Here is a 19,750-nt window from a genome sequence, read left to right on the forward strand (position 1 = left end):
GCGCGCCTCGTCCGGGGGGCGCTGCCCAGACGCGCCTGCGTTTGGAGGCCACCCTCCACCCCGCGGACGTCTGTCCTGATGCGCTGAGGGGAGCCACCAGATCACCCCCCACCTCACTGCCAGCCTGGGTATCAGAATCTTAGCCGGACGTTGCGAGCGGACAGGATTGGGGTGCTGAGAAGGGTAGCAGGTGGCAGGGGGCGTCATTCATCATCGCAAGGCAGCCCCTTAAGTCTGAGCGAGAACCCGAGCACTTCTTATCCAACCGTTCCAAATAAAAGAAAGAGAGAGAGAGAAGTGCCCCTGGACAGCCCCGGCGCAGCAGCGGAGGGGGAGGCGGCGGGGTTGGGGGGAGGGGCAAGGGAATGGAGAGGAGTGGAGGGGAGGTGGTGGGGGGAACCCGCATAGAGGGCAGATGAAGGGAGGCACAAGGATGGAGGGGAGAGGAGGGGGAAAGGGGGGACCACCGTGATGGAGGGAAGAGAGGTGGCAGGGTACTGGGATGGAGGGGGTTGAAGGGAGGCGGGCGGGGCACGGGGATGGAGGGGAAGGGAGGGGGGGAGGCGGGCGGGGTACGCGAGAGGAGGGAGGCTGGGCGGGCGGACGCGCCGGGGGAGGGCACTGGGCAGGAAGGGGAGGGGGAGCGCGAGCGCGAGAAATGCAGAGGCTGCAGCGGCGGCGGCGGCGGCAGTAGCGGCAGCGGCGACGGCGGCGGCGGCAGCGCTCCAACTCGCTCCTCGCTCCGGGCTCCGCCGTCGAGCCGGGGAGAGAGCCTCCGCCAGCGGCCAGGCACCGGGCCGGACGACGCCAGCGACCCGGGGCCCTCGGCGGCACCGCGTTCACCCAGGGGCTGCACAGGCACCCAGAGCCGGTAAGGAGGGCGCCCCGGTGGCCCCGCCACCACCGCGGACCCGGGGCGCCGGCTCCCCGGGGGCCTCCGTTCCCCCACTGCACCCCGCCCCACCCCCGAGGCCCTTCGTTCTCTCTCCACGGCGCAGCGGGGTGGAGGGTGCGGGCCTGATCAGACGACGGGGGGCGTGGGATCCCTCCATGAGGGCCCCGTCGCACTTCGGGGATCTGGGGTGATGGGGGCCCCGAGGTGGGTGTCTTCAGCCACTCACAGGATGGGGAGGATGGGGAGGTGGCGAGTCTGATAAATGGAGTTGGGGGTTGGGTAGCGGGAGGGAAGCTGCTGGTTAAGGAGAAATTGCCGAATGAGAAACCCCTTAAGCGCATTGAGTCCCGAAGAGACAATTTTGTGGGTCTGGAGGGAGCCTATGTCATCGGAACCGTTCGCAGCCAGGAAGAAAGCGCTTGGTGCCAGGGGCGCAGCGGCAGAAGATGGAGGGCGGGGGTGGGGTGGGGCGGGAGTAAGGGGGAGAAAGAATACCGGGAATCTGGTGTGATCAGAAAGAAGGAGGTGGCTTTTTGGTTTAGCAAATGGGTTTCCTTGACCCGTGGGACTCCTGAATCTTGGCTTGGGGTGGCCAAAGAATGCTAAGTTCACACGACAACGTGCCTCCAGAAGCACGTCTGAGAGGATCAAAGCCCTAGCCTCGGACGTGGCTGAATTGCCTTCTCACTAACCTGTGGGCTACCTCTGAGCATTTTATTTTTTGGAGTCTTCGGTTCAGAGAACGCGCCGGGCGCCCCCACTCGTGGCCCTGGCCCGGAGGGTGTGAGCTTGAACCTGACAGCGCGCGGCCCCTAACGGCCCAGCGCCGCTGGGAGCGAAGGTTTGGAGTTTAGCAGGTTTTCCCTAAATCGCTAACCCTGAAACTCCACGCCCAGTTCCTGTTCCCCCTCCGACTCCCACTGGTCCCCCCTGCCCCGAAAAATAAAAACTGCAGAATCCCTGGATCCGATCGCACACAGCGCGCGGCTACAAACCGCATTCTTTTCATGAATATTCATCGAACGCTTGGCTCGGCTCCTTATCTGCTTCCCCAGAGACATTTCCGCCTTGAAACGAACTCCGTGGACGGCCTTTGCCTGTGTAATTTTCACCCTGCTGAAATTAGCATAGCGCACATGGGTGCATTTTTAGTACCTAGAACACGGTTGACACACCTCGGTCTCCCGCGAGGCCGCTAGCACATGTGTGGCGGGTTAAAATCTAACACTAGCATCGAGGTGGTCTTCCTGCTATAGGGGTGTGGATCACCCCCCTCTTTCCCCTGCCCCCCCTCCCCGGGACTACAGCCAGGGCTAACATATCCCCAGTACTGCGGGCAAAATGAATGAATCCGGGCTGTAATTACCTATTCCTTTGTCTTGGCCTCGCGCATGCGCCGGAGAGCAGGGTGTGGAGGGCCCCGGCAGCCCCATCTGATCTCTCCATCACCCACCCACCCAGTCCTTTCCCAAGCCGAGGAACAAAGGCGTTTGCCCTAAATGTTGCGTGAGACCCTTGGACGCAAGTGACAGTCGCTTCCGCCCCCCGTGTGTCTGTTTCTTCTTTTCCAGGCTATCTTTCATCTTTTGCCTTCTTAGTGATTTCAACTGACGAAAAATAAGATTAGCCTTTATGAAGAGAGCAAACTGTGGATTAAATATTTTTTGTAACCGCACACTCTATTTTCCTTTCTAGAGCCCTCCATTGTTCTTTTTCCTGTAACATCTTGCACCGCAGTGATGGGGCTCTCTTAATTTGCATCAATTAACCGTTTGTCTGACAGATTTTTGCTGCGGGTCATTTGATTAAGGGACATTGATCTCAAAACTGGCAGTAGGTATTGCCCCTAGTGTCACTACTTGGAAAAATTAAGACGTTTTGGCGATTATACGAACAAGATGGCCTACAAACCCGGAGCAGAGAAAATGGTTACCTTGTCAGCATCCTAACCCTGTCTATTTTCTCTGGATTTCTATCTCATTGTTTCATTAGGAATCCCAAAAGGAGAACCCCGTGGACATGGAAATCCACTGATAGGGGAAAAAGAAGGCTGCCAGGGTGAAGATCGTTGATTAAGTTCATAATGCTTGCTTTTCTTGGCAATGTCTGACAGAAGCCTGTTTGTATATGTACCTTTGATGGCTGATTTTCTTTCCAATGATATATTACCCAGGACATGGCCCTTTAGATTCCTTTTTGGGCTAGTTTGTTCTACCATCCAAAAGGAGACGTTGTATATATAAAACAGGAGCTAAATATTAATATTTTTGCAATAGTACATTATGCTTAGAAGAATTTTATGCTTAAGTATTCTCAGTATACCCTGGTAGGACAACACATGGCAGGAAAATGGAAATCGTCTCTTTTGTTCCTTTTAATAAAAATTTGATATTGACCAAGTTTAATATTTCAGGGCCTATACTTGGTGGAGTCGCTGCCTGGTACCCTCTCTATTCCTTAGTATTGAGTGGTTTATTGTGGTTTAGAGGGCTACACGTAGTTTTTTTCTTATTTCTTTTCTTTTAGGTTATGTTTTTGAGGGAGGGATGAGTTGGACTACAGACCAAATTCAATAGCAAATATATACCAATATTCTCCATATTCGATGAGTCTTATGTTTTTGAGCGAGATAATTTTTAAATGGAATTAAAAAAATGATCAGTTACCTTATTCTTTTATCCAGCTGGCTTTGACAAGCTGTAGCAGGTGGAGAAAGGGAGCTAATTGGGCCTTTTGACAAAATACGCCAACAATGACTCCATGGACAGTGGCATTTCTGTCCTCGACTGGTGCTCATGCTTTCATGGTGGCATGCAGAAGAAAACCTTCTCTCCCACCAGACCCCCTAATTTGAACGTCCGATGGAAAAGCCCTAAGGGCTTTGGCTTCCTAATCATGGAGCCATCTTTATAATCTTCCTGGATTTACCAGAACAAACCATATTCTGGTCTAAGATGTGATGGGTTCGGCCTCTTTAGTTTTTTAAAAAATTTCACATCAAGAACAATTTCAAACCATTTTCATTCCATGGTCAAGATAACGAGCATGAAAAACTTAGATTTGGGGGAGATTTGGTCACTGTAAAATGGATGTCTGTGTTATTCACTGTAGTTTTGTGAAAAATCGCAAAATCCAAAACCATTTTTTAAAGCAATTAAGATACCATGTATATACACGTGTATACACACACATATATACATATATATGTATATATGAACGTGCTATAAAATAAAATCTTATTAATGATAAGAAAGTAAACTAGTTGGTATGGAATATTATTTTATAGTGCTTCATATTGGTTTTTGGAAAATAATCAATTTTATTTCTAAATATGTATGTAAAAGGCAGAGCCTAGTTAGTCTGCTAAGAAGCTCATTTCCAATTTCTACCCGTGTCCCCCTAAAACAAATGGATTGCATTGAACATCTTAAATTAAGATGTTCATTTACAGGCTTAAAAACTCACATGAAACACTACTGAACTTTAAAAGCTGTAATAAACAATGCTTTCTAAATAAAGGATTTATAAAATTGTTCTGTCTTATTTTTGTTATCCCTTGTAAAATTCTGTTTTGAAAAATATCAGAAAAAAGGCCTGTCAACTATTATTTGTCACAAACAATTGCCTTTGGTGTCTGATTCTGTTGAAAGAAATGCTTTGATTTGCCTAGACCTTGACTTTCTTATGTGTAGTTTTTACCTACTCATTTTACACCTTCTTTACCAAAAGATTAACGTCTTCTTAATGATTGTTTTAGCTGGTAAACTGGACCAGGTAACTGTTGAGGAAAAACCCTGAGTATAGAGATAAGTGGTACATTCTCAGGGGAATGGGTGCAGAATCTGTCATTTTATCAAGTTTTCTCAACTCCCTCAATCCTTTCCATGTATTCCATCTCTGAAGACTAGATAATCCAATGCAAGATGAACTTTACTCTTTGGCTTAATTATGGTGGAGAAACATCAGGAAATAAGTTTGAGGTTGTGAATAGTCAGAATTTTTTTAAAGAGAAAATACTCTTGAAGTGTTTCGGGGAGGTGTTTTTTGGAGAGTTTTCCTAGGGCATAGTGGAAAGAAACTGGGTTTGAAAAATATCTATGCACTGACTAGGCCTCTTTGGGCAAATTACTTCAAACTTTTCTGAATTTCACTTTCTTCAGTTGTCAAATTGTGATGATAATTTCTATTTTCAGGCTATAATAAGGACCACACATTTGTCTAAAAAGTGCTTGAGTGCAATGGCTGGCTCTCATTGGCCCTTTGACCTCAGTCTGCATTTTCAACGTCAATGAGATTGACATCACTAACTAATTTCTGTATATTGAGCTGTATTTTTGTTCCATGTTGATTTATCAAGATCTGAGGGTTTCGGTGTATTCAGTCAGAAATAGAATATCTCAATCTCAAAGATGCTCCAATATCATAATTCCTACCTCCTGTCCTCGTGTATAGACGTGTTTGAAATTTTGTCAGACATTGTATGGGAATTGCCCAAAACTGGATGGAATGAAGCCAGGATGGCCACCCTCATTGAATTGCCCATGGCTGCTTATGTAACTCAAGAGATAATTTTTTTTTTTTTTTTTTTTACTTTTGGGAAAATACAGGGGTAGTCTTAAAACCACAGAAGTTCCCAGCCTGCCAAAGGAAGGATTTTGTTAAATGCCATTCCCTCCACTGCTAAGACAGAGATCTATTAAGTGTCACGTGAGAAAAATTGTCCAGTGAACCATATCAGGAGTAAAAGATAATCATATAGAATCAAATTCTTACCAGGATATGGTTAAATTGTAATTTTGAGAAGACAAAAGTCTAAGAGGCACTGTGATTAAACAGCATTCTCTTTTTCCCTCTGGAAGTCGAATGGGATGCAGAGAGAGTCTCTGAGTGTGTTTTCCTTCTTCTGCACCCTAAGGTTTTAAATAACTTAAAAAATCAGGCTTTCCAAAGGTAATCGATTTTTTGCACAAAAACAGGGAAAGCAGAGGTGTTGTGACTGACTAGAGGGGAGGTTGCGATTGAGCAGGCTTAGAAGTCTAGGAATAAATTCCTGAAAGCTTTAGAGATTTAGATGTAGAAACCATCTACAAGCACAGCAGGGACCCAGGGCATAAGGAAACATTTGACGATAATATAGGGAAATGGTGTTCGGTGGGGAAGGCAAAGCATTTACATGACGTTTCCTCCTTATTTATGAACTTGTTTTTGAGTTGATTTGCTTTTCTTGTACATTTTGGATGACGGAGGAAGGGCTAGGCTTCATTGGTCTGTTTTTTGAACTTTTCTTTGAAATATATATTTCAGCCATTGTTTGTACATTGTATAGGGAGTATGATGTTTAGAAATTGTGATTTCTAGGGCTGGGTGTGGTGGAGTTGGACTTAGGAGCCAGATTCACTGGGTTAAGAATCTTGTCTCAGCCATTAACTAGCTGTGTGACCTTTGGCAAATTGCTTAGCTTCTCCGTACCTCAGTCCTCATCTATAAAATGGGGGTTACGATATAGAGTTATTGTAAGGATTAAGTGAAAACGGCAAACACTTAGGATAATGCCTCACACATATTCTGTGCATGTTAATAATGCCCATTCACCGTAAAGTGGTGAGAGGCCCAGCTTTTTACTTCATCCTTTATGTTTATAGCTACTCATATCACTGTTTCAAAGAGGTCATTATTGCAAGACTGGCCAGTGGTGGTGCCTTGGACAGGAGCCGGTTGAACACGGAAGTCTGTGGTTTAGAAAAATCCTCCAAGTGTGTAGCTATGATACCTTGAATATGTTGCCAGGACACTTGTACTAGTTTCAAAAGTCCAAGGTGGATACAACCCCAGCCTCCATACTGAATTGGTATTAACATGAAAAAAGAAATGTGAAAGTCTTTGGAACTTCAGAGACCTTGAGAGAAAAGTTCCCTGTTTTGATATATTGAGATCTGGACTCAACACTGTGACCTTGGATTTAACTGTATAGACATAATTCATTCAGATTCCTAAAATTACTTGGCTTTCTTGTGTCCTAAATCAAGATGCATTCATTAGCATTTGAAAGGAGTGTCTTAATCATAAGTACTAAGACTGACATGTGTAAACCAATTTAGATATTTAAAATTCTAAGGACACAGTATACCCTTTCACCTTCCCACATCCCTAGCACCTCCATCCCAGGAGTAAAAGTGAAGCTTGTATTATGAAGGAATGTAAAGGTGATGTCACCTGTTGACAAAATCTTTGGAAGTAATTGTCCCCATGAGACCTTAGTCACTGTAGCCTCTTAAAAACAAAAAGAAGTTTCACTGGAATTTCAGATATTGGGGATTGATTGATCTTGGAATCAGTTTGAACCTTTCAGGTGTTTAGTTCAGGGATCTGCCCAAATGATTTGTTTTTGGCTTTCTGGACACTGGGTTTTGCTCTTGAATGAAAGTGAAGTCATTCTCATTTTGGTTGTTATTTTTTTAATAGTTTCTTTAAATGAATTTTGAATCCTATGGATTCAGGAGGGAAATTATATTCTACTTTATCTGTCAGGCAGTCACAGTAGGAAAGAACTTTTGCATATGGTGGTTGTATCTTTTAAAAAATTTCCTCCATCAAAAGGTGTTTTTTTTTTTTTTTAATCTGGAGAAGTTAAGGGATGAAACTGGACATTTGTTGACTATTTATTTTATGTCATATGCTCCAATTGAATTTTATCCCCTCACACAAATTGTAAGATGCATTTTACCTGTGAATAATTGAAAAATAGAGGGTTAAATAATGTACATAAGATCCTGGAGCAAATAGAAAGTAGTAGAATTCGAATCCATGTCTGCTGGCCCCATTGTGCTTGCCAGTGCTACATTGTACTTCCCATAAGCCTTGGCTGTTTTATCTTACATAATATGGACATTTGAGGATAAAATGGATAACTTTCTAACACATTAGCATCTTCAGTATTCATTTAGAGAGAGTTGTACTAAGTTCTTCAATGAAAAATTATTTATCATAGAAGAGAGACAGTGTAGCATAAATATTTAGTTAGTAGATACATTAAGTGACCTATAGATTAGAAATGCTTTTTGTCAGGGTGAACATGGGCTAATATCCTTAAGTCATTTCTTTTCTAGTGTGATGATGGTGATGGCTGCTCTTAATAAGGTATATAGATGAAAGTGGATTTGGATGGCTCCTTCACTGTTCTCATTACACTTCACAGGTGGAAGGAGTTACTTAAAGGCCTTACCTGTAATTCTACATTTGAGACACTAATCAGAGATACTTGTCGACCCTCTTCCAAGCTATGTAGTTAGGGCTGCCTGATTAGAAATACACCGAGTCCTAAATTTGTTAACCTGTTTTCATTCTGCCTCCATGCAGGATTCATTTACAGAAAGTCGGTGGCTGCTTTTAAATACTATCCTAACTACAACCTCAGTCGTTTGTAAATACTTGTGTCATCGTAACGGAAGGTTTGAAAGCTCATGACTAAAACACTTGTTTTGGAACTCAAAAGGGTCTCAGAAAAGTTAGTGGCTTACTCAAGGTCCCATGAGCTGGTTTTGTAGCTGAGTGGAAACCCAGGTTATTTCCCAATAAGGCCTCATTCCTACTGCCCCTCCCTTCTGGCTAATTGAGTCAAACTCTTACTCATTGTCTGCAACTTAAAAAAAACATTCCTACCATTCCTTTACCCTGGTACCATTTTTGAAAATCCAGTCCTGATCGTGTGTCTCTCCCTGCTGCCCTCTCCCCTGTCGTGCAGAGAGAACATCTTCTGCCTTTTGATACACCACAAGTGTCCCTTGTCTCTGCTTACTACGTGCTACTGCTTTATCTACGAGCCATCTTTCACCCTCAACTTATCTCTCTTTGCTTCTTTATAAGCACGTGATTTCCTTCGTATGTCAAAGAACTTACGACATGCGTTAAGTGAACTTTGTTCATACAACTTAATTTTTGTGTCATATTTTTGTTTTCCTCTTAAAATGAACAGCGGTGCAGGGTTGGGGACTGCAAATGGAGGGTACACGTTTGCACAGACAGCCAGTTGGTTTCAGACTAATTTGGGGGCTGTAGAGTGAGTGGAACAGTCAAGCGTCATGCCCTAGAAATGATCAGGAATCTCTTGGAAGATCCAGCATGCACAGTGCGTGGAGAGGTGATGGATGGACACAAGCTTTTATGCCGATCACTAGTGTTGTCTGGCTCATGGGTTTGACAGCTGCATAAAACACAAGGTTTAATCTTTTTTCTTTAGAATTATGGTTTATAATATTTGGGCTGATTTAGAGGATTAAAAGAGCTATAAGTTTCTGAAGTAGCCACTAAAATAGGGAACTTAAAGTACTTAAGTTGTTAAAAATTTGACAGTTTATAAAGCTTAATATTTGGATGTTTGAAACTGATTTTAGCAGTGTAAACTGTTTATGTTCATTGTATTTGGAGAAACAGTGAAAAGTTTAGTTTTAGATGAGACACAATTTTACTTTCATATTTAAAATGATCTATTTAGACATTTCAATAAGTGGAGAATAAGCTTTGATGAATTTACGTTTTTCCAGGGAAACCTGCAATAAATAAATGACTTCACAGTTTTTATAATGCTTTTAATTATTACAGTTTTGCAGGTTCAGAAATGCGTATATTCCTAAAATAAACCCAAATTAAAATCTCTTTTTTAAGTTTATGAAGAAATAGATGTTAGAGAACAGCTTTTCCTGGTTGAGGTTTCTAAATTACAAGTTTCCTGGATTGCTTGGCATAGTGATTTTGAAAAGATCTACATAATTTACCTGTTGACAGCTGTTCAAAACACCATTACCACGTAGACTAATAAAATAGCCAAGTTAAGTAGTAACAAGATCTAATTGGGGAAATAGTATATCAAAAGGGAAAACAACAGTAACCATCTTGTAACTATGAGAACATCCCTATTTCTTAAGGAAATATGGAAGAAAGTTCTCTTCAGAATTGTTGGGTCTTCATGGAGTACTTGTCTTAAGCTTCTTTGAGCTTATCTTGGAAACTGTAGGGGCTATAGGAATATTTTGCTGTCTTTGACTTTTACAAATGTCCTCAACTGTTTCAGTAGAGGATAACAGTGTCTGTATTTGCCTTAGGCATATTTAAAATCATTGGGGAAAAGGAAAATCTAGAGAAATCAGTTATTTACAGGTGGGGAGATTCGAGATGACTTTGTCCCTTCCTCTATCCTGCATTTGGTCAAGAAGGTAGGGTGAGGTTATGTGGCCACTTGAGTGTTTACTAAAGACATTGATATGGTTAAATAAGGTGTTCTGGAAGCTCTGAATGACTCATTTTCCTAAAGAAAAAAAAAAGAATCTCAATTAACAGTTGGTGGTAACAGTAGCTCTTGGGGCTTCTCATGATCCCCCAACCTCAGTGAACACCACTCTATTGACAGGAGGTTTATCGTGGCACTAGGGTTTTATTGGTAACCCTGGTGATCTTTTGTTGAGACCTCAAGCTTTGAATTCCCATGGCTCACCCAACTGGTCTTTAGAAACTTGGTTCCAGAATGTTCGGTGTTTGGTTTTCAGACAAACAGTCACAAGTGTTTGTCCTGATGTTCTCCAGAAGGTTGTTAATACAAGATTGATAATGGTTCCCCAGGTATGTGTTTCTTCATGGGACTCACATCTGAATGTTACTTTTCTGCCTCATCCAATCCAATGGTTGATTAACGGAGGAGACAAAAATGTTAATAGCTTACTCCATTCACCTCCACTCTTTATATTCTTACTTGTTTTGTTTCCACCATCTAGAGAGCTTAGCTTTGATTTAATCTGTATTAAAGTCTCCTGGGTGGTTGGGTATGGGGGGTCATCCTAGGGGAACGCAACTGGCAGCAGTGCAGACAGAAGTAGCTATACAATGGGATTATAACACATGATTTCACTAAGGGAAGAGTTGTAGTTTTCAATGGAATAAAGGAATTCTACTAATATTTCTAAGATATTATTTTAAATTTACTACTAACTCTGAATGCAGAGAATATAACAAAAAGTGAATTTAACAAAGAAGTGAATTTAACTGTCCACAGGCTTCACATCTCTCCCCCTCACCCAACCATGTTAATTAGCCCTTCCTGCTTAAAAATTATCACTTTGTAGTACTTTAAACTTCCATGCTGTCAATAGTAACACATTCTTTGACCATATCTTTGTTTCCAGCAACAAATATTACAATGTTAAGGGGAGAAGGAAGTGGTGGTTAGCGGGAGCAGTTGGCAAATTAGGACAAATGCACTCATGGTACCCATTTAACTTGCCTTCTTTAGACCAAGAGCTACTATTTGTGGGTCTCATTCCTGAACTGATCCCCATTGGCTAGGCATACTACCAAAGGAGGATCCTTTGTCGTTTCTGTAGTGAGATAGCCAAGCATCTCAGATAAAGGGCAAAGAAGTCCAGAATGATGTAATACTGCAAAAAATGCTACTGCTGTTTCTAAGGGGAGGGGAAAACACTCAAGCCACTTTTGAGTTGGGCATGATTCCCAACTCAAAAAGGGTGGAAAAGGGTGTGAACTGGGGGAGATATATCTAAAAAACAAAACAAAACAAAACAAAACCCAAACCCTTAGGGCATTTAGACAGTTGTTAGTATTAGTAGCACACAGCATGGGAAACCAGCAAGCCCTGACATGTTAGCAATTGTTTGCATAGTTTACCTGGTAGAGAAAATATCTAACTGCTAGAAATATGCACTGTGGTTAGTGTGAGGTTTCATTGGCTGGGCACACGTTTCTATTTAAATCTGATTCTGATAACACATTTAACTACCTCCCTACCTAATTAAACAGTCCAGTCTTGAGAGAGGGAGAGGCATCTGTGAGCAATATATTTCTTGTTAAAGATTGAGGTTTGTAAAACCCTTCTGAAAAGGAGGAAATGGCTGCACTTGAGGGAAGTGTCAGCACCGTAATTGTGCAGCCACGTTTCTTTAGAGAGAGAGGGGGACGCCATTCCTTTCTGTCCCCAGGAGTGTCTGGATTCCCCTTGTGTGGGCAGGATTTCTGGTAAGTACGATACAGGAAGCAAAACTACAGGCAGCAAAACTACGTTGTTCTAGATTAGCAGTCAATGACCTCTTGTTTCTCAGCCCCACCCCTCCTCCCTCTAGTGTTTGCAGGGAAGAAAGGAGAATAGAGCGTGAGAGGAGGAGGGGAAGGGATAGGAGAGGGTGGAGATGCACGTGCAGTGATAGAAGTGGTAGAAGGCAGCAGTGCCTGTTCCTCTATTAGTCTACTGGAACTGCCATAACAAAATACCACAGACTGGGCGGCTTAGACAACAGACAGTGGTTTCCTCGCAGTTCCGGAGGCTAGAAGTCCAAAACAAGGTGTTGACAATCCTTGGCTTGCAGATGGCCACCTTCTTGCTGTGTCTTCACGTGGTCTTGCACCTGCACATGCATCCTTAGTGTCTCTTCCAGCGTGTCCTGATCTCTTTTTATAAGGACACTAGTCCTATTGGATTAAGGCCCACCCTAATGGCCTCATTTTAACATAATCACCTCTTTAAAGGCCTTATCTCCAAATACGGTCACATTTTGAGGTACTGGAGGTTAGGGCTTCAACACAGGAATTTTGAGGGGGACACAACTCAGCCCATAACAACTCATGTTTCAAGTTAGGAAAGGTGGTTTATGGTGGAGAACATTTGAAGCTCCTCTACAAAACGCTGCTTCGCTTGTCCCTGCCCCCAAGAAGACGGGAGTGGGGAGAATCAAAAACACTTGAGCCCCTGATTTAATCCTCACAAACCCATGTGGGGCCAGCGTAAGTGTCCCCATTTGACACATGAGATGTGATAAGTTAATTTCCCTAAGAATCACATCACTAGAAAAGGTGGATCCTGGTATGAGATTCAAAGTCATGTTTCTGTGGCTCCATTGTCCTGGAGATGGCAAAGGGTGTATGCAGGCACCATTCCCTCTGTTGTACTCAGGATGGACGTGGGTACATGGAAGAGGCTTCAGAATCCTCAACACAGTGCTCTAGGCAGTCACCAGCAATCAATAGGCATTGACATGTGGTGAAACCTATTTTTCATTGTAGCATTATATTATTATGCTTTCCCTCTGCCTGAAGACTTTCCTGTTTGGTTATCCATATACCCAAATATTACAAGAGAGTGAATAAAGGAAGAGAGAAGGATTTACTTAGTGCATGTAGTATAAAGAACTAGCCAGTCTTTAGTAAATTAAAATGGAATTATTCTGGGAAAGCCCATTTTAAAATCTCCTACCAACAGTAGCAATGGTAAAGAGCCCTTTTTATTCTAGATGGTAGAGTTGACCAGATGTGTAGGCCAGTTTAAAATCCTATTCTAGCATTTTTGCTTATTGGTAGGGAGTCACTATACAGAATCTTACTGTGGGGAAAGTTTTATTGGATGGAGCTTGAAGACATTAGAAGACAGAGGCTTTAACCAAAGCAAATGTGGGAGGAGTGGTTGGAGTTTTAATAGGTTTCTACACAGTGAGACACTTAGGAGTGGGAAGTAAGTAGTGTTGGGAATTATGTGAAGTCTTTGATGACCACAAAAATCAAGGCTAATGAATTTTTGGGCCTTTCCAAGCAATAAAACAAGTAGTGATACTTAAGGGTTTCTTCAAGGGGCATTCTCAACAAATGTGGATGTGGGTATGTCTATATTTAACACTCTAGAGAGGCTCTTTTTTTTTTTGTAAATTGGTTTTTTTTTTTTTTGAGGAAGATTGGCCCTGTGCTAACATCTGTTGCCAATCTTCCTCTTTTGTCTTTTTTCTCCCCAAAGCCCCAGTACATAGTTGTGTATCATAGCTGTAGAATTGTAGCTCTTCTATGTGGGATGCCGCCTCATCATGGCTTGATGAGCGGTAAGTCCGGGCCCAGGATCTGAACCAGTGAACCCCGAGCCGCCGAAGCAGAGCATGTGAACTTAACCACTGTGCCACTGCACTGGCCCCAAGAGGCTCTTTTTAGAAAAGTAACTCATGGTTTTTGAGGGTGCCCTCTCAGATGATTCAATCATTGCTTTTCTGTTACAAATTTCAGGTCACGTCCTGTTGTGTTAACTATGGCCATAAAAATATTACCTCATTAACACACAGTCTAATTGAATATAACAATTCAATTTTACTACACCAGATAAACCACTGGCCCTAAGATAATTGAAAGTTGGTTCTATTTAATATCTTTCATAAGAAATTTCACTGGTAAATTATTTTCTGCATAGAACATGTAACGTGAGATCTTGTAGAATTTTTTTAACTCTTTAATTTATGCTACATCTAGTTTCAAGCCAATGTCATGGTCCTTTTTTTGTGCTCACTTTCTTGGTCAATTGCACCTGCTTCCATTCATTTCAGAAAACTGGGCTCTTCCTGGTAATAAAGCTCTATCAAGTCTACCTTGTGATTATCTCTCACATATGTCCATTTCTCTCTATTCTAAGCCATGAACCTGGTGAAGCTTCTCTCTCTCTCCTTGATTACTCTCCTTGATCATCTAAATCTAAGTATGGCATTCCTGTGCCTAAGACTTTGCATCATGACTTTCTTTTACATTTAAAATAAAATATAGTCTCTTACATTTAAAATAAAATATAGTCGTGCATCGGTTAACAACAAGGATACATTCTGAGAAATGCATCGTTAGGTGATTTCATTGCTGTGTGAACATCAGAGAGTGTACTTACACACAGCTAGATGGTATAGCCTACACACCTAGGCTACATGGTACTTAATTTTATGGGAGCACTGTCACATATGCGGTCCATCATTGACTGAAGCGTCATTATGTGGCACATGACTGTTTCAAAATCCTTTGCTGATCTTCCAACTCTTCAGCCTCTTTTCATCCTCCCTCTCTCACCCACCCTCTGTTCTCTAGGCACGTGGCCCGCCTTTCAGTTCTCCCAATGCTCCAAGCTCTTGCCTACTGTTCCTTCTGCCTGGAATGTTCTTTTTCTCACTGTTCAGGTAGTCCTCAGCTTCAATGCCACTTTCTCAGAGATGCCTTTCTTGACTGTCTCCACACCTCTCGAAGCACTTGGCATTTTTATTGCTGCATTTATCAAAACTGATATGATTATTTAGTGTCTCCACTCCTCTCGATGAAAGGAATGAGGAGGCAGGGATGTGTCGGTTTGTTGACCCATAACAGTGCTCTGTAGCCTTCTGATACCTACCAAGCACTCCATATTTGTTCAATGTCAAAGGTTGCCTACAGTACATTATATTCATGGAGGGCACATGTCTTCTGAAAGTCACCTTTGGCAGCTGAGATGACTTCCATTTATGGACACTAAATTTCACCTCATCATTTGTGCTTACCATGAAGATAAATATCTGATGAACTCCAATTAGTGTAATTATTCTGTTTCCAGGCAGTAACCTTAGTAATAATTGTTCTAAAGCCCTGAGACATTACACGTAATTAGTACTAATGGCTCATGCATCTAAGCTTCCTCCCAAGGTAGAGTCTCCAAGGAAGAATGAAACTGTGTATTATTTGCGGGAAACAAGTAGTGTTACACTGGGGGATCTTTTCAGAAATAAACCACAATGAGTGACAGCTGAGGCTGATTGTAGTTCCGGGCCTCATCCTTCTTCCAAGTCACTGAATATCATGGGTCCGCTCCAAATCAGTCATATTGAGCAACCTAACCAATGCATTTCTGTAACAGCCTTTGTGAAGTTGGGAGCATTAGGCCCCCTGATGTGCATGTGGTTTTAAATCTTTACACGTTAGTGGATTATAAACCTAATGAAGTAAATATGAATCTAGTCCTGGTTCTGTGCTGTGATGACTTACTCTAAATTGCGAGTTCCTCCACGTCAAGATCTTGCTTCGTTCATCTTCAGATGTCAGTTTCTAGCACAGAATCTGTGGTCCAGTAAAGGGCTGAATGCACAGAAGGGCATGTTTCATGGCCATTTGACATCATGCTATGCAAATAAGGCATATTTCAGAATGTCATCACCTGCCTTAGTTTCACATCCGGGAACCAGCTTGTCATGAACCTTAGCAAACATCACAGTGTTTTCTTTGGGGGAGATAGACACAATTACGACAACATTTGTGATTTACTCCTCCCACCCCCTGTTTTCATGCACTCCTTGATGGTCAGCATTGAGCTATCATTATCTTGTCCTTGAGTGTCACTGGCCTTAGTTTGAACTAAAATTATTAGAGATAAATATTTTCGTGTCAACCCTGAGATCTCTCACAGGTCAGTGTCTAGTTTTCTCAAGTCGATTCGTATCGATGGAATGCTTATTAAATAAAAAAAGTTTGTAATTTTTACAATGATATGAAATTGATTTCTAAAGTAACCTGTACTTAAGAAATAATAATGCAGGTTTCCAGTAAACAAGTCTAATCTGGCGATACAATTTACTCATTCTAAAACATTTCTAGATATTGATATTTCATTTGCAAAATTCTTATTTTAATAGATTTCTTTTTTACATATTAAAAGTGTAGTTATATTTGAGGTGATGGCAGGGTCTTTGTTAATAGTTTGTATCTGTGAGTTGGGTTGGGATATAAGACATTCTTGTACTATCTACATGATTTATACCAAAAACTCTTGCTACTTTTACTATTAAATGGTACTTGTCTTAAATTACTTAAGTAATTAATTTTAACAAATTTTAAATGACTTAAAGTTTGTCTAAAAATTACTGTTTGTCTTAAAATGGTCTCATTTTAAATGACTTCATGTTATGAACTATACCCAGTGGCGTTCCCTGCGGCTGTGACTCCTTTAGCTCCCATTTGCATGTCATCTAAAGGAGCTAGCCATCAAGAGAAGGGGGAGCACAGCTATGGATCATCTAATCTGTAGGGTCATGTCCATGTGATTTAAATTGGGTGGTAGAATAGAAAGGGCAGTGATAGTTCTTTGCAGTTAATTTTTTATCTTATGCACTATTTATCATCTCTAAATCACCATACTCATTGCTGATTTCTCACATACCAGACTTCGTGTTCTGTTTTGAAGCCTTGGCCCAGGTTGTAGATTACGTACTTGGAATATGTAATTAGCTGGAATGACATAGTATCAATGGTTGAGCAGCAATTTATGACACAGATGAGTAACTGGATGACTGATACACCTTTTGATGTGTATTTCTAAGCAGTTTACTAGATGATATTTTCCTTCCTTTAGTTTATTTAAACTCTCTGATGTGATTTGGCTAGGGTGAAGGTGTCATTTTTGTCTTGAAATTGGGGAATATAAACAGAAAAGTTGCTGTGGCTGCAATAAGAAAGCCCATGGCATGGTTGGTGTAGATGTTTAGATTTCTCCGTCTCTGAACTCCAGGGAATATTCTACATGGGCCTCAGTCTTCTGCTGTTGAGGGCACATGCTTCACCCCTCTTCAATTGTGTGAAGATTATTCTATTTCTGCTCTATAAATACATTACTGGGTTGGACACACATAATGTACACTTACACATTTAAAGTGATAAGTAAAAAAAGAAAATAATTTTATCTAACTAAAAGGTACAAGTATTGCTTTTGTGATGGATTCATTCTTTATTTAAAGACCAGTAGCATTTGTAAGCATATTTCTAAGACTAAGCTTTTTAAAAGCAATTCAAGTGAGCAGCTGACGGGTTTTTCTATTCTGTTAAATGCAATGTGGGAAAATACAAACCACATTAAAATATTGCAGAATTAATGTTTCTTCATTGAACGAGCTGGGAGATGCAAAGACCTATTTCTTTCCTTTTAAGGAGCTTATGGTTGGTGAAGACAAACAAGTATAGTACCCAGTAATTATAGGGAGACACGTATTGGTCTGTAGATATGTGGGGTAGACACATTAGCCAGCAGATAGTCATTACGTTAACTGTTTGGATCAGTCATTACCTCTGTCCTTTCTCTATTCTGCTGCCTGTCGGTAGATCCTCCTCTTTCACTTGACTAAGCCATGTGAGATATTCCAAGTTCAATCAGCAATTATTTTAAGAGTTTTATGTAAATATCACTTTTGAGAATATGGAATTCAGGGTTGATTTCATTTAGTTCAAAGGTCTTAATCCCTAGATAGAAAAGTCATTTACATGTCTGAAATTTCTCTCTAAACAAAGTACTTTGGGATTATAAATGGAAGGAAAAGCCTTCTAAGAATAGTTAGTTCTTAAAACACAGTAAGAATATGCTTTGGATCTCGGGCAGCATCCTTACAGTAACTGAAGGACTTGGGGAAATGTCCTTCCTGCCAGCCTAACCGTCTGAAGACAGGCTACTCAGCTTGAGAAACAGAGAGAAGAATTGCTGTTGCTCCTGTCTTCAAGATTCTAAGAAAAGCACACATGGTTCGCAGGATCCTTCAGATCTTTATTCTAGGGAGGTTACTCCTTGAATCTAACGAATGGATGGTGTTTGTCCTTCGTTCCAGAGAGAGATGTAATCCCTAGGCACACGATGAGGATGTATGGAAATGACTGAAATTGTCTCTATACAAAGAAAACATTTTATTTGGGTAACACCTGCTTTGGAAAGTGTTAATTTCAGAGTTTCTTCATGGATTGGGTACGTTTGCAGCGTTAAGTTGATAACACATGATTTTTCCAGTAATGTTTTGTCATAGGAATTACATTTCTCTATGTATCTAGTCCTGTTTGTCTTAAAGTGCTGGTTTCTCTTGACTCCTGAATTGCACATAGCTTACAGAGGTAGCTGGGACTCGAACATGATTTTTTTTTTTTTTTTAAGTAAATCTCCCATGAAATTTAGGGCAAGAGTAGTAACCAATCTCTGATCTTTCCTCTAGCCTTCCCTTCTAGTCTGATGTGTGTTACCCATCATCTGTAATGGCTGATTGACAAAGAATTACTTCTCAACCTTACAGGGAAACTCCTTGGACACAGGAGCCCTGTCTGCTTGACTGTTGTTTTTCTAGAACTCCAGGCAGTAGTCAGCCCAGAGTAACTGCTCAATATGAATCAATGTATTCATCTTCCAGATTATTCTACCTTGGGGGAGAAATGCAAAAATGATTTATTATTACATGTATTTAAATCAGTGTATACATTTGTGGGGATTTTGGGCAAATCATTTAGAGAGCTAGTTTCCTGGTTGATAAATAGAATTAAAGTCTTCACTCTTTGTTGATGTTCTATCGTATGTTGATGTTCTATGTTGTTCTAGGTTGATGTTCTATCGTAAATAATTAAATGGCTACTGAATATATGCTGAGAGTATATCCTAAGAGTTTAGTTTTCATGTCATTGTTTTTTTAAAACAGAACTATTTTAATAATAGGAATTAAAGATTTATTTCAAGTCCTGTTATCCCCGATATCTAAAAGTTGAGTAGTTCAAATGTGGTGAGTAATGCATACTTTTAATTAGATCCTTATCTTAAGAAAAAATTCTTAATAAGCAGTCTTGATGTAAATAAATCACAATTCTTCCTATCAAAAAAGCTGCTTGTGCTACTGTATAATTCCCCTGAAATTCTTAAGAGCTGGAATTTTTCTGTATACCTTTGAAAGCTTGTTAATGGAATCTTCCAGCCCACAGCTGCAGGAAACAAGCAAGAATTCTTTGTGGAGGTGTTGTAAGGAAGACTGATAAGGCTGTCTGATTAGGGACAAGAAGAATCTTCCTTGAGCTCTCCGGAATGCTTTTCTGAATTAAAACACAGACTAAAGGTCTGTGCTTAACGTTAGTGACTTGCCGAGTTTTCATTTCGAAGAAGGAAAACTGCTTAAGTCTATGGTTGAACTTGCAGGTGCACAGGTGTAGATTCTGGAAATGAGGTGTTTTTAAATGAGGGTTCTATAACCTAGCTCTTAGGTGTTCCCTGTTGTTGCTTTCTAAAGTCATTCCTTGTAGTGTCACCAAACC

General features: G+C 41.3%; 1 protein-coding gene across 1 annotated transcript in view; it reads left to right on the forward strand.

Annotated features, from left to right (window-relative positions):
• The first annotated feature begins 701 nt into the window (after positions 1–701).
• BASP1 (brain abundant membrane attached signal protein 1) overlaps positions 702–19,750 on the forward strand; it is a 55,288-nt gene continuing 36,239 nt past the window's right edge. Inside the window, exon 1 of the mRNA XM_004422692.3 lies at positions 702–871. The gene's annotated coding sequence lies outside the window, so the exon portion shown is untranslated. The remainder of the gene's footprint in view (positions 872–19,750) is intronic.

This window comes from Ceratotherium simum, chromosome 18 (genome assembly GCF_057802395.1).
Source record: "Ceratotherium simum simum isolate JZ-2026a chromosome 18, ASM5780239v1, whole genome shotgun sequence".
Taxonomy (NCBI): Eukaryota; Metazoa; Chordata; class Mammalia; order Perissodactyla; family Rhinocerotidae; genus Ceratotherium; species Ceratotherium simum.